Source organism: Aquarana catesbeiana, linkage group LG02, assembly GCF_042186555.1.
Source record: "Aquarana catesbeiana isolate 2022-GZ linkage group LG02, ASM4218655v1, whole genome shotgun sequence".
Taxonomy (NCBI): domain Eukaryota; kingdom Metazoa; phylum Chordata; class Amphibia; order Anura; family Ranidae; genus Aquarana; species Aquarana catesbeiana.
Genome location: NC_133325.1, coordinates 562,242,933 through 562,259,533, shown reverse-complemented (window position 1 = coordinate 562,259,533; position 16,601 = coordinate 562,242,933).

Here is a 16,601-nt window from a genome sequence, read left to right as displayed (position 1 = left end):
CACTGACCACCAATGAAAGAGTGCACAGAACACGGACTACCAATGAAAGGGGCACAGACCACTGACTACCAATGAAAGAGTGCACAGAACACTGACTACCAATGAAAAGGGACACAGAACACTGACTACCAATGAAAAGAGGCACAGACCACTGACCAACAATGAAAAGGGGGACAGACCACTGATCACCAATGAAAAGGGGCACAGACCACTGACCACCAATGAAAAGGGGCACAGACCACTGACCACCAGTGAAAGGGAGCACTGACTACCAATGAAAGGAGGCACAGACCACTGATCACCAATGGAGACACTAATTACCAATATTGACACTGTCCACCAATGGGGGTGCAGGCCAATGAGCATCCGTGTTACAGGGTCACACATACCACTGAACAACATTCTTATGAAGGCACACTTACTACTGACTCTCAACATTTAAGGAGATACACACCACTGACCACCATCATTTAAGGGGCACACATCAATGACCACCATCATTTAACCACTTAAGCCCCTGGGCCTTTTCCTCTGCCAAATGCTCCTTGAATCCCAGAGCATTTTATGGTTTCAACAATGTTACATGGAGGTTGGTTTACTAAAGGCAAATTTAGTTGCGGGGAGGTTGATTTACTAAAGGCAAATATACTGTGCACTAGCTCTAGATCTGAGGAAAAAATCTGAAATGAGGGGAAGCTCTGCTGATTTATATCATCCAATCATGTGCAAGCAAAAATTCTGTTTGTTTATTTTCCTTGCATGCTCCCCTCGGATCTAGAGCAACTGCATTTGCAGTGCACTTGAAATGCACTTGTGGGTGCACTTGCAGTGCACAGACTATTTTGCCTTTAGACAGAGGCGTAGCTTGAAGCTTGTGGGCCCCGATGCAAAAGTTGACCTGGGCCCCCCACTACTTCCAACATGCGTACAGATGCATGTACCACACGCCAAGATACTCAAAGAGCCTTAAGAGTTTTGAGTTCCCAGAGTTCATCTTTACATCAGAGGACAGGGATTACCGCTGGAGAATCAGAGGACAGGGATCACCCCTGGAGAATCAGAGGACAGGGATTACCGCTGGAGAATCAGAGGACAGGGATTACTGCTGGGGTATCAGAGGACAGGGACCCCTGGCAGGTCACTTGGCAGAGCTCCTTTCCCATTCCAGCACTGTACTGCACTGAAATCACATTCCTTTACACACAGTCTGTCAGTCTTCACAGGGAGTATCTGGCTTTTATGTTTCCCTTCTGACCTGTGAAATCCCCTGGTCAGAACGGCAGTGTAGTTGCAGTAGGCAGATACTCCCTGTGCAGATCATGGCTAACTGGCTGTGTTGTAAAGGAATGTGATTTCAGCCCTGCAGAGGAGGAATGGTATAGAGTGCTGTAATGGGAAAGGAGCTCAGCAGCTGGGCATAGCATGAAGGGTGGAGGGGGTGGTCAGGGGCTTAGGTGTGGGCAACTTAGATCTGGGAGGACAAAGCCATGTAACACAAAATCTGGAGCCTGCAGCCCTTCAGGGGCCCCCAGAGGAGGTGTTAAGGGGTTTGTTTTAGAAATTTCTGAAGGTTTCTCTGTCAGTGTTGGCAGGTGTTGAGGGAAGGTCACCTCCCGGAGGTATGTGTCTTTTCCCCAGTTGTCAGGGAAGTGGTGTAAGTAGACATCCCCAGGTCGAGGCTACAGAGAATCCCAGCTGGTGACTAGGAGACGCTGAGCAGTGTCATACCTCACCAGTGACATCGGTCCCATTGTGGCCACAAGATGGCAGTCTCCTCCTCTTGCCTCGCTGAGCTCAGTTACCATTCCATGTTGCCAGCACACAGCACAGACACTTCCCCATCCTCATGCTCCTCTCCATTCAGGAAATGGCTCACAGCTTCTCCCCAGCCAATGGGAACAGAGGGGTGTGGACTGTGAAAGGCAAAGTACAAGCCCAGTACTGGAGCGTGGCTTTGGGGCCCTAGGGCAGATTGGAGCTGGATTTTGTGGAGGATATGATAATATGATAGGGAGGCTGCAGGGGGCCCCTGGAGCTAGGGGCGGGGTTGCAATTGTGACCCCTGCAACCCCTTATGCTACGCCCATGCCTTTAGTAAATCAACTCCATAATTAGTCTGGTTGAAAAAAGACACAAGTCCATCTAGTTCCACCAATAAAAGGGAAAAAACTAATAAATATTTTTTTTTTTACAATCCTATATACACAATTCTATATCCACAGTTGCTCCAGAGAAGAATGTCTTGGCTCTGCATTTAATGCCTTTTAGTGTTTGTAGTCTACCCTAACATATTATCCATTTTGTAGAATATTTGAATACATTTTAATTTCCTTGGTTTTTATTGGGAATAAATATTAATTTTTATTTAGAAAATTTCCCATAACACAACATTTGCATAATCTGCACACCCCCATACATTTACACTAAAATATAATAAACAGAGTCTGCATTAGTATGAATTTTATGTAACATAGCTGATTGGTACAGCTAAAAGTGAATGCATATGTTTTGCTTTAGGAGAGCTTTATTCCACTTTTGATGCTACATTGCGATGCACGCTTGAAATGGTTTGCATAAATTGTTAGCTTAACATTAAGATAAGATTAGGTCAGGTTAATGAGGGCACAAACTAGCACAACAGTGATGTTTTCACAGTTTTGTGAATGATTCCAATAACATTGATTCAATTACATGAGCATTAAAGAGGAACTGCAATCTGCTCACATAATTTGTAATAAAGCATCTTTGCCATTCTGAAGCTTCCCTCCAACCACTTTGCATATTATTTTATACTGTATATACTGTGATTCTGTACTTGCCAAATATGCTGCAGAAATCTCCCTTCACTGAGTCTGGCTGCAACCATTTTAACTGTGGGCAGCTGAAGCAGCTGCCTGTTCACTTCCTGGAATTACACAGAGGCACACCTCCAGCTCTGCAGCTCTCATTGGCCCTCTTATGACTCACCCCCCTCCCTTACTGGCAAACTCTCACAAGAGTGAGAGAGAGAGAGATGTGCATGATGTCATAAGCCTAGGCTATTTACCAGAGAAGAAACAGGAAGTGGGCTGTATGCGGTATTTACTGGGAGAAAAAAAACTGTTTTACTATCCAAAGTTAAAACAACAAGGCCAGAAGATTTAATAGATGGAAAGTTGAAAAAATGACTGAAGGTCCGCTTTAAACACTTGTGCAGTAAACACAAATGTCACCCAGATCATCTGACCCTTAAACACAGTCTGATTTTTGTTCATTAACATCAGTTTGATGACTTGAGTTTTCTCATGCAAATATTCATATGTTTCACTGTCTGATCCTCATGATTTTACAACTTTTTCTCCTCCGAAATCACTGTGTATTTTTTTATCTTGTGCTGTTCTTACAATATAATTCACTTACCACATGCCAATGTTGGGTTTTTTTTTTGCTTCCCATAGGAAGTTGCTCTGCGTTAACACTGAGACGTATTACTGAGTCACATCAGTTGCAGCTGAACTCCAGATGGCGATCTTACATCACTTATTCAAAAGCCCTAAGCTTGTTTTTCCACTAATTTTCTTTGAGATTTTTGCTATTTTCTCAGCTGGGAGCCTGGGGCTCATCTTTTCAAGTCCCCCATACCAGCTTTCACCCTCCCATTTTCCTAGGGTGTGGTGCCTGCTCTGAGGGCAGAATGTAGGCACCATTTATCTGAGACACTTTAGCAGTGAAATTCTATTTGTCTTCTAATGTATACATAAAGAAGCAAAAGAAAAGTATTCACGTTGCATTCATAGCAACCAGTGATGTACTCATTTTTATTTTTCAATTCACTGTAGAAAAATCTGATGGAATCCAATATATTACTATGGATAACACACCAGGTTCAGGAGCCTACTAGACCCTGACACCTAGTGTGCATGACTCAAGTCTTCTGCTGAATGCCCCCAATGACCTTTGCAGTCATCATTGCCATCATTTCAAGAATGACAAATATAATTCAGTCTTTGTCCAACTTTGGTTGTGAGTTTTTTGTATATAGCACATCTGTTCTCATGACCATACCAGTAACTTCATTTTTTTCACACTTCTTTAAAAATACTCTAAATTGATCATTTAAAGAATATGTTATTTTTTTGTAAACTCTTTATTTTCCCAGTTGTACAGAGCATATGACATATTCATAAGCGGATAGGAAAAGGACAGGCAATTATCCTTGTGCCGCAGTACCGCACATTTGTTTACCTGTAACTCCAAGTAATTAGGACTAGACATCCTTTCCTTTTGTTCATTTAATCCCCCCTTTTTGAGTTAAAATCAGAGTTTATCTGGTGTTTGTATTCTTTGTAGGCATGTGGATGCATCAGCTCCTGAAGCAGTGGCCTTGTACCACGAAACGCGTCGAGCACTGTAGGATGCTACCATGCTCTTTCTATACATCATTATTGCATGCATACCATATTAATGTTTTTGTTACTTCAACAGTTTTCTCCAATAGAGTTTTATATATTTTATATCCGGTTACTGGAATGCGCTGCTATACCATTTTATGTGTTATATATATATATATATATATATATATATATATATATATATATATATATATATATATATATATATATGAACTGTATTATATCTATTGATATATATGAAATGGCTTTTTACATATGTATTTACTGTTTAATGCTATACTACCTTTTTATGACAATAAATGTGTCAAGGTTTTATATCATTCTGAGCTGTCTCTCAATTGCCTCATTTAAAATCCCAAAACCCTTTCTTTTAAATTATAGAAAAAGGAATCTTGCCTTTTTATTGAATTATTAGGTTTCTTGTTTAACGGTACTTTGCAATGCTTATTTCTTTTTCACTTAAATTAATGCTCGTTGATTGGCATTGAGATCATACGTTCTGTGCATAAAACCTTTATAATTTCATGTAGTTTATCTACTTTTGAATAATTTATTACTATGTTTAAATTAATGTATTAGTATTTCTTTTTTAAAGCAATGATGATAAAGTTGCTTTTTAATTTCAGTCATGTCATCATAATTATGAAATCAAAGTAATGATTGTTCAATTAATTTTTTTCAGAAAAAGGATTATATTAGTCTCAGACACAGATCAGTTTCTTGTAGGTTTTTTAATAATAGTGAATGTTCATCAATTACATTTTTGAGAGGGCTCAGGTTGTTTGTAACCGCCATATGACTTTTTAAAGCAGCTACATCCTAAGAAAAATAATTACCTAAACCTTGCCAAGCACACATCACACATTCTTACGTAACAATAACTAATGTCTGATCATCTAATCAACTATATCATCATGTTACTTATCATAACATGATCATTTTTACCATGACATTATAAAAATGACTGACATTACAACAATATTTTTGATAGCATAGTAAGTACTAGGTAATACTTTTTATTCTGACATCATGATAATATGTCTGGTACCCACAACAGGAACATAATATTAATTGTGACATTGTACTGTGACATCAGTCATTATTGCAGACTGGCATGATGGCATCTCATATGGGTAAACAAAATATAACAGTACAATTTGTGAAATTACATCACTTATGCTGGCATAAAATTCACTGTGACATCACAAAATATGTAAAATTTATTCAAGTAAAACCATTGATTCCATAGGTTGTTCTAAGACCAAATACAAGAAAAAAACGGCAAGATCTCTTCATTCACTGTTCGATTCTTCAAAGCAGACAAGTTTCCACAACTTGTTAGATATAAGTTTAAGCCCTGGTTCACACTGCCAAGACTTGAGAGTTCAAAGTTTCCTGACAAGTCACACTCCATTAACTGCAATGGAACCGTTCTAATCGGTGCGACTCAAGTTGCTCCGACTTAGAAAAAGGTTCCTGTACTACTTTTGGTGAGACTTCAATACGACTTGCATTGACTTCCCCTTAGGAAGTCATATGCAAGCTGCAATGAAGTCATGCAGGGATGTCAGATTTGAAGTCGCAGGAGTGTGAACCCAGGCTTAATAATACAAACAAAAAGCATATGAAGCACCTGTAACAGTATCAATGTATCAGAATGTACTACATAGAGTTATAAATGGATATTGCTTACATAGATATTTGGCTTAGGAGAAAATTATAAAATGCAGCACAGATTAAACATTTTTGGACCTGTCCAAGATCTTACCTTCATCAATTGCCTAAATGATGTAGCGATTATCCCTAACGCATTTGGTTAGACACTATAACTAGCTTCTGTGTTCTTCACCTTTAGCAGCCCCCTTTCCCAAAGGCAAGCAGGCCTACCGGTACTTGATTTCCCCCAGGTCTTTTACATAATGCTGTAGTGCCTGGCCACCACGCCAGGGCAAGCGCAAACTGAGCAAAGCAAACGGGTATTTGTGGTTGGCAGACAGACAGAGTGAATTTATGACAGTCCAGGTTCAAGGCAGGCAAGGTTCAGAATATGTGGGGTCAATCTATAGTCAAAAGGCGGGCAGAATTCAGAGAACAGTCGATATCTGATCCAAGGTCATAAATAGGGGTTCCAAAGAGGAGAGCAGGACAGGCAGAGAGCTTGCACGTATTACACAATATCACAAGCATGAGATAGACAGACCAAGAATTTACAGGAACTGGAGGCTTTTTGCCAAGAGGAATGGGAAGCTTTACCATCTGAGAAGATAAAGAGCCTCATCCACAAATACCACAAAAGACTTCAAGCTGTCATTGATGTTAAAGGGGGCAATACACGGTGTTAAGAACTGGGCTATGTAAACTTTTGATCAGGGTCATTTGGCTAGTTTCTGTTGCCATTATGATTTAAAAAGAATAAACACAGTTGATTGATAATAAATGGCTTTAGCCAAACACTAACCATGAGTGAAAGAACGTTTTTGTGTTATCATTCATATTCTCTGAAAGATGGCCAAGAAATCATAAATTCTGCTAGGGTATGTAAACTTATGAGCACAATTGTATACATATATATACTTTGTATTCAGTGTATACTCTACATTCAGTCAATGCAGGCAGTGTAGTTTATATAACACAGTGTATTGAAGTGGTTAAGGGAAACCCTGCGCCAAAATGTAAAAAAAGAATGTTGTGGGGGTTCCCCCAAAATCCATACCAGGCCCTTCAGGTCTGGTATAGATTTTAAGGTGAACCCTGCAGCAATTTTTTTTTTTTAATGACATGGGGTCCCCCCAAAATCCATACCAGGCCCTTCAGGTCTGGTATGGATATTAAGGGGAACCCCGTGACAATTAAAAAAAAAAAAAAGGCATGGGGTGCCCCCAAAATTCATACCTGTCAGAAACCATGAAATCAGACCGAGACAGAAGTACAGTTAAATCACGCATGTTTAACAATAAAAGTAAAAAGAACAGACTTAGTCAAAACATAGCCAAAGTTCAGTAACCGAAACGGATAGTCAGCCAAGCCAGAAGTCAAGGATCAAAGTAGTGGAACAGCAAGCAGGATCCAGAGCCAGAAGGGATGTCAGCAAAGCCAGTCTTTAAACAAGTTCACAGGAGATGTTTCTTGTGATGTTGACCAAGGCTAAGGCAGAGCTCCTCTAGACTGGACGGCTTAAGTAGGCAGGACTGATGAGCAGGATATCAACAACAGCTGAGTAACTGTGGAGAGAGATGGGAGCTGGCAATTAGCCGACAGCTGAGCGACCAGCTCCGAGAAGGAAGGGCTGAGCCCAGCCCTGACAATACCAGACCCTTATCCGAGCATGCAACCTGGCAGGCCGCAGGAAAAGGGGGGGACGAGAGAGCACCCCCCCTTCTGACCCATACCAGGCCACATGCCCTCAACCGCGAAAAGGCTGCAATTGGCACGACGCCTCCCATGTTTTTTTTCTTTTTCTCAGGACCATCGGCGTGATTGAAGATGGATGGACATCACGGGACACTTTTTTTTTTTAATAAAAGAATTGTCAAAAACTGTGTCCCATGATGTCCATCCATCTTTAATCACGGCGCCAACGGTCCTGAAAAAAAAAACAGAAAAAATTCCGGCTCCATGGGAGGCGTCCCGTCGACTGCAGCCTTTTTGCGGTGACAGCTGTTATATTGCCAAGGGCAGGCCACCGGGTGACCCTTCTGATGTCATGTGATGTTTATAAAAAAAAAGGATTTGTCAAAAACTGTCTGCTGTCATTCCAGACTCCGATAAGCCCCCACATGCAGACCCCCACAACCACCAGGCAAGGGTTGTGGGGAAGAGGCCCTTGTCCCCATCAACATGGGGACAAGGTGCTTTGGGAGGGACCCCAAAGCACCCTCCCCATGTTGAGGGCATGTGGCCTGGTACAGTTCAGGAGGGGGGGCGCTCTCTCATCCCCCTTTTCCTGTGGCCTGCCAGGTTGCATGCTCGGATAAGGGTTTGGTATGGATTTTGGGGGACCCCCACGCCATTTTTTTTTCATTTTGGCATGGAGTTCCCCTTAATATCCATACCAGATCCAAAGGACCTGATAATGGACTGGGGGGGAACCCACGCCGTTTTTTTCAATGATTTTTTATTTATATTGCTGGGATCCAACAATAAATTACAGCCGCGAGCAATTTTAAATTACATTTTTTCCTTTAGAAATGTCATTTTGCTGCTGTACTGTTATAAACATGGAAAAGAGGTGCTACTTTACAGGCAGACTAAGGGGACCCCCCAGGCACGATATTTAAAGGAATATTTAATTTTTATTGTTTCACTTTAAACATTATTAAAATCACTGCTCCTGAAAAAACGGCTGTTTTAAAAACTTTTTTTTGCATTGATACATGTCCCCTGAGGCAGTACCCAGGTCCCCAAACACTTTTTATGGCAATAACTTGCATAAACCTTTAAAATGAACACTTTTGATTTCTCACGTTCGTGTCCCATAGACTTTAACAGTGTTTGCATGTTCGCACAAATTTTTTGTCTGTTCGCATGTTCACAGTTAAAGTGGAACTACACTGCATCTAAACATAAAAAAAAAAAAAAAACACAATTTACTTTATCTTTAATATTCAAAGCAAACTTACCACACCCATCTATGTTTCCATGCTTTATTCTGCGGAGAATAAGTTTGAAAAACAATCCCTAGCATTTCTGATGCCATCTTGTGTAAGGGGAGATTCCTGGAATCCATCTGTCCTTAGCTCAGGCCTGCAGGCAGCAGGGTGTGCTTAGCTTGGAAAACCCCTCCTCCCCTCCTGAAGACTCCTGGGATGTATGGTATCATTTGCCTAGGCCTGGAAACCAGAAAGTAACTGAAGAAATGTAAAAAAAAAGTTTAAAACAAGTAAATATAATATACTTTTCTATCTATTTTACTAAAACTAGTAGCATAAGAGGATTAAAAATAGTCAATGCTGATTGACAGGGAATCCCTGGGAGTGGTTGAGTGGTTCAAAGCTTCTTGAGTCAGTTAAAGAGTTATGTAAAAAAAAACTGAGAAATATATCTTTGATTGCAAGAGAGTCAAATTACAAAGGGATAGAACAGATTTTTTAATGGGCCTTGCCTTTAGGTGGAAAAAATAAAAGTAACAGGAGAAGAGGTGATGAATCTTGAGGTAGGGCTAATGCTGAAGGGATGATAGCTGGTACAGATACAGAGAGGGATTTTTTTATGCCGAAACGATAAAAATATAAAAAGAGAACCAGGAGAGGCGTCCAAAGCATTACACGAATTGGAGGAATGGACATTGCCACCAGAATTTTTTTTTGGTTACACATGATGTGAAGTCAATCTACATAAATATGCTCTAAACATGGAGTCCCATTTTAGGTTCTACATGAATTGACTTTTGAGTTTGCAATAAAGTATAACTATTTTGCTTTTGATGGTATGTTTTTATTGCAAAAGGTTGCAAAGTGTGCACCATATGTGATTAACTTCCTGACTGGTGGGAGAGAGAGACTATTTTCAGTGAAAGGTATTCATTGATGGTTTAGATTCTGTTTTCCTTAATTTTTATCTGTGCTTCAGTGTTCTACCCATTAGATATGTGTAGAACGGAAACATTTGTTTTGTGTCGGATATATTCTTTATGTTACTAATTTTGTTTAGTTTCAGAATCAATGTTATATAGTTTTGGAATTTTTTTATTTTCGTTTTATTGTCGTTAAATTTCATTATGTTTTCATAAAACTTTGTTTCTTTTATTAATTTTCTAACGAATTCCAAATTTTCAGAACAATTTGAATTTCGGATAAGTCAAAAAATAATTCAAATTCTGTGTGAAGAATAGCTGTTGTTAAGGACATGGTGGCTTGCTTCCTGGCCCACTGCTTAACGACCGATGACTCATCAGCTGTCAGCTGGCTTCCCCACTAACAGCTGAAATGTAAACAAAACATGCTGGCAATAGAAAATTTGGGTAAAAAAGTGTGGGGTCCCCCCCCCATCCATACCAGGCTCTTCGGGTCTGGTATGGATTCTAAGGGGAAAAAGAAAAACGGAGTGAGGTCCCCCCCAAAATCCATACCAGACCCTTATCCGAACATGCAGCCCGGCAGGTTAGGAGAGGGGGACGAGCGAGTGCCCCCCCTCCTAAACCATACCAGGCCACATGCCCTCAACATGCTCTGCCGCCCCACCCCAAAGCACCTTGTCCTCATGTTGATGGGAACAAGGGTCTCTTCCCCACAACTCTGGGCTGTGGTTGTGAGGGTCTGCAGGTGGGGGGCTTATAGGAATCTGGAAGCCCCCTTTAACATGCCAGGCCCCCCTATATGAATGAGTATGGAGTACATAGTAACCCTACTCATTCACCAAAAATGTGTAAAAAGTGAATAAAGACAGTAAACGTGTTTTTGGCAATTTCTTTATTAAAAATAAAAAACAATGTCCCCCGATGTATGTCTGGCATAGGTTGCCTGTTTGGTCCGAAATTCCTACTGCTGCCTTTCTTTCTTTTGAAGCCATTTGGTTCTGTTGTACCAAAGCCTGGTTGTCCAGAAACCCACTCTGTATTAGATAACAGCACTCACTTTTACAGCTCCAATAGTAGAGTTCTTCTGGGGAAGGGCAGAGTTGCATTTGAACTTAGTCCTCTGCGACTCCACATGCATTAGGGGACCCAGGCTGGGTAACCAGTGCATTGGAAAGACTTGGATGGCTGTTAAAATACAAAGCAATTTCTAGCAACCAAACTAGTAACTCAGTTGTGGAATGTTCAGTTGCAATGGGACATTCTGTATGGGTTAAGGACTCCAGTGTTAAGCCTTCCGATGGCCCATGGGATGGCCCATGGGATCCCAGCATTGGGATATTTGCTACCTTATAGTTCTGCAAGTTCCAAGTGTTCCGCCTCTTACATGATCTGATCAACTGCCAGACCCTGGTGGCAGGGTAATTCAGGGGGTTGAATGACTATGGCTTAAGGAAATTAGAAAAGTCTTCTCCTTTTTGGACCCAGTGCAAGAGCCACTCACTCAGTTTTAGGTGCGAGTATCTGTAGGCCTCCGGGGGGGAAGAATTGGATCACTATGGTTCCCAAAGTAGAAGGGCACAGTTTCTGTGGCCACCAGTGGGTGTCTCCCAGCAGATCCCAATGATTAAGTTCCACCTGATGCTGGCTGCTGGGAAGATATATAATCACAATGTATGAATTTATGTACACTGCAGTTGCTGAAACAAACCTGAATGTTTGTTTTTTATAAACGTCTTTTAAGTATAACCATATCTTAACTGCTTATCCATAACTAGCCCCAATGAACTCCTTTCTCTCCCTGCTGGCCTTATTTCTTAGGCCCCTTTCACATTGGGCAGAATCTGCCTGCTCAGTGCCACACAGCCTGCTGCTCTCTATGAGGCGATCAGATGGAAATGGACTGCATGTACGTTTTGATCCAACTGTCATCCGATCTGATCTGGCGAACGTATCCCCATTCGTCTGTTTTTAGTGGACAAATTGCAAAATAGAATTACCGCTTCTTATATATAGCAACACTAGTTTTAAAACTATAATTGGTCTACATGGGAAAAAAAGTGATTTTATTTTACTTTATGCTTTACTTTAAAATATATACAAGATTAGGTAACTGTCAAAAAAAGACAGCAAAATAAAGCTAGCTAAAGAAAAGGGAAATGGTTTAGGAACTTGGCTAGTTAAGGCTTGCAAAATATTACCCTGGAGGGCCAATGAATCTTGGGGCAAATTTCAGAGAAGGAACCCGGAGCTTGATGTTCCTGGTGAAAAGCTAGACTTTGTCTCCTGGCTGTAGAGAAGGCGGCTTACGCCTGCAACGGCCAGCAAAACCTTTGAATTTGTCCGCAGCTGCCCAGAGGAAATCATGAACGTCACCCCAAATAGAATTGAATGAGTCTTGAACTGTAGCCAAGCTAGAATGTCCGTGGAACAGGTCATAGGAAGAGGGAGCTGAGGGTATCTTCCATAAACTATGAGAAAGGGTGTCTTCTGAGAACTCATGTTAACATGATTATTGTGAGAGAATTCTGCCCACGGGAGAAGAGAGGACCAATCATCATGATGAGCAGAGACTAAAGTGCGGAGAAAGACCTCTAACTCCTGATTAACCCTCTCAGTCTGTCCATTGGATTGGGGGTGGTAAGAAGAGGAAAAATCCAAGACAATATTTAGGGATTTGCAAAAGGCTCTCCAAAAGCGAGATGTAAATTGAACACCCCTGTCAGAAACAATATGGGTAGGAACCCCATGGAGGCGGAAGATTCCTCAAACAAAAATGGGAACCAAAGCAGAAGCAGAAGGGAGACCAGGAAGAGGAACCAAACGATTACCACCCCAGTGACCATGTTATTCTCAGACGGTGGAAGATCGGTGATAAAGTCCATGGCAATGTGAGACCAGGGCTCCTTAGGAATGGGCAAGGGCATGAGAAGACCAGCTGGAGCTTACGTGGAGGATTTAGACTGGGCACAGACATGACAAGCCTTAACATAGTCTTTGACATCCGAACGGAGAGTAGGCCACCAGTAGTGATGAGAAGGAAAGATCGGAGGAACCCAGCATGACCTGCCACCTTGGAATCATGTCTCCAATGAAGGATCTTAGCTCTTAGCCAAGTGGGGACGAATGTCTTGCCAGGAGGAATTTTTGACTCCAGGGTGGTACAATGAGCAAGAATGCATGAGGTAAGAATGATCGGCTCAGGTTCAGAGGTGGGCTCCTCATCCAGAATGTCAAATGACCTAGAAAGTGCATCAGCCTGACTGTTGCAGGAACCAGTTGTTCCTGTCCACCTGGCCTGTCTGGGATTCAGTTGTTTGGCGTTCTGTAAGTACTGCACATTTTTATAATCAGTGAAAATTGCTATGGAGTTAGAGGAGTGGTGTCATATCTTGGAGGGTTCCTCTAACACCAATTTAATTGCAAGAAGTTGAGGTTTTTTCTCAAAGGCTTGAAAAAGCACAGCTTTCACCCCAGTCGAAGAAGCGTCCACTTCAATAAAAAATAGAACCCTTGTATTAGGTCTCCTAAAGAGAGGTCCAGAAACAAAGTACTGTTTTAACTCATGAAATGCAGAGACAGCTTCTGAAGGCCACTTCTTGGCATTCCCACTCTTCTTGGCCAAGGCAATAATAGGCGCAGCAATGGAAGAGTAATTCCTAATAAACTGCCTGTAGTAATTCGTGAACCCCAGAAAGCATTGTGTCACCTTGAGGCTGACAGGGAGAGGCCAGTTAGTAATGGCCGAGACCTTTCCAGGATCCATACGAAGACTGAAACTAGACACAAAACAGCCTAAAAACAAGACTTCAGAACATTCAAAAGAACACTTTTCCAACTTGGCATACAGATTATTCTCTCTAAGGCGCTGGAGTACAGTCCAGACATGGTTTCTGTGAACCACAAGGTTTTAAGAAAAGATGAGAATGTTTATCTAGATAGATGACAACAAACAGATCCCTGAAGATTTAATTGACAAAGTTTTGGAACCCAGCTGGGGCATTACACAGACCAAAGGGCATAACCAGATATTCGTAATGCCCATCTCTAGTGTTAAACGCAGTTTTCCATTCATCACCTTCCCGTATCTGGACCAGATTGTATGCAACCCTGAGATCCAACTTAGTAAAAATGGAGGCAACTTTCAATCTGTCTAACAGTTCAGATATTAAGGGTAAGGGGTATCGATTTTTGATTGTCACCGCATTTAAGCCTCAATAGTAAATGCAGGGTCTTAAGGTACCATCTTTCTTGGCGACAAAAAAGAACCCTGCTCCCGGAGGCGATGGGGTTTTCTTGATGAATCATTTTTTCTGATTTTTAGCAACATATTCTGACATGGCCTGGGTCTCTGGGATGGACAGGGGGTAGGTACGACCCCTGGGCAGCATTTCTCCTGGAACAAGGTCAATAGCACAGTCAAAGGACCTGTGAGGAGGAAGCACTTCAGCTGATTTTTTGCAGAACACATCCCGGTAATAGCTATATGCAGCGGGAAAAGCAGAAGATACTGATGTGGGGGCAACGGGAAGTCTCTCCTTTGGGGCAACCTTGAGTAGACAGGACAAGAAACAAGAGGAACTCCAAGTCAGGATCTGCCCAGAAGTCCAATCAACGTGTGGAGAATGGAGCTGTAACCAAGGAAGGCCCAATACAATAGCGGTTGAGACTTAAGTAGGATAACGAAGGATATCCACTCCTGGTGGAGTACCCCTACCGACATCTTATTAGGGAGGGTCTGGAAGCGGATAGGGCCCCCTGGAAGAACAGTGCCATCAACTGCCACCAGCAGAGTGGTGAGGGGTGAAAGGGAAAGTTTCATGGAAGATGCAGTTTCCCAGTCCATAAAATTGCCAGCAGGGCCGGAATCCAGATATGTCGAGCGCAAATGAGAGGAAGCGCCAACATGGAGGAACACAGAAAGAAGGAGACAAGAAAGCGAAGGTGATATTTCTGGGTCCTATATTCCACCTTCCAGATGTATTAGATCCGAGCGTTTCCCAGACAAAGTGAGCAGGTGTCACAAAAATGACCTTTGCCTCCACAATAAAGGCACAAGCCCAGAGTTCTGCGCCTAGCATGTTCCTTAGGAGATAGTCTGGTCTGGCCCAGTTGCATAGGTTCCTCAGCTGGCAGGGGATGCTCCACGGGTCGAAGAGAGGGGAGCTCAGGCTGACTAAGGACCAAGGAGTGCAGCCGTTATTTTTCCAAGGTCCTCTCCTGAAAATGAATATTGATCTGATTACACAAGGAGATGACATTGTCCAGATCAGCGGGGATGGTTCTTCCCACTAATTCATCCTTCACTCTGTCAGAGAGGCCTTGTAAAAAAGGCCTCTCCTTGCAACTAAGGCTTCATTATTCCAGCTCAGCTCAGCAGTTAGTGTACGAAAATTAAGAGCATACTGTGCCACTGAATCAGACTCTTGGCGGAGATGTAAAAGGACGCGGGCTGCTGAAGAGACACAACCGGGTTCCTCGAAGATATTATGAAAAAGTTTTTAAGAAGTTAAACAGGCTAGAAACTACTGGATCATTCTTATCTGACAGAGGGGCAGCCCAGGCTAAAGCCTCGCCTTACAGGAGGGAAATAATATAGGCTATATTTGCCCGATCAGACAGGAAGTTTTGAGGCTGGAGTTCAAAATGAATGGTGCACCGGCTAAGGAACCCCCTGTAGGCCTTGGAGTCCCTAGAGTAATGGCACAGAGCTGGTATATTGCAAAGAATTTGTAGCTGCGGTTGTGACTGGAATAGGTACGGCAGCAGATTGAGGTTGTTGAACCGGGGGTTCTAAGGAGGCCTGAAGCTGTTCAAAGTGGGAGGCCAAATCACCTGGGTCTCGAGTCTGCGGAGTATGCCCTGCAGCTGATCATCAGTGGGTAGAGGCACATTAGCCGGGTCCACGGTCGAGCAAACTGTCAAGTCGCCTGTGGGACCAAGTAACTGGGAGCGGCCTTGGAGGTTTGTGGACCCAACGGCTGACTGCTGAGGGTCGATGGTTCTGAGAAGAAGACACAGGGTCGCAGCTATGGTCCAGGACAGGGGGCTAGAGCATAAGATTCTCCAGGGTGCAGAGTCTATGAGCCAACAGGTTTCACCAGGGCCTCTGATAGGGAGGATGGACTTGGCTGCAGTTGACTCCAGGTTGCGGTCCCCGGGGTCTCCCAGCTCATGCTCACGGCTGGTTCTGGTGGATGGAGAGGAAGCAGCAGTCCAGGGCAACAAGGAATAGTCAGGAGGACAAGCCAAAGGTCGGGGCACAAGCAGACAGTAATGGTCAGAAGAATGAGCTGAAGGTCGTGGCAACAAGCAGACAGGGATGGTCAGGAGAATGAGCTGAAGGTCAGGGGCAACAAGCAGACAGGGATGGTCAGGAGAACAAGCCAAAGTCGGTACACTGGAATCAAACGTAGAGCACTCGGCAAGAAACACCCAGGGAAGCCTTCACACTATTGTAGTGCACGGGGTTAAATAATGTTTCCTGTTAGAGGCTGGGGTGGAGCCATGCTGAGAGAAGATTACTTAAACACACAGGTGGGAGAGCATGGTCCCTAAAGCTGATACACAGATCAGAGAGGTAAGCAGTCAGGGCAAGAAACATTATTGCAAGAAAGTGACATATAGTTTTTTAGACCAGGGGGAGGGGGAGAGTGTTCAATAAGGAAGTGACTGCTCTGGACTTTAACAAAATGGCC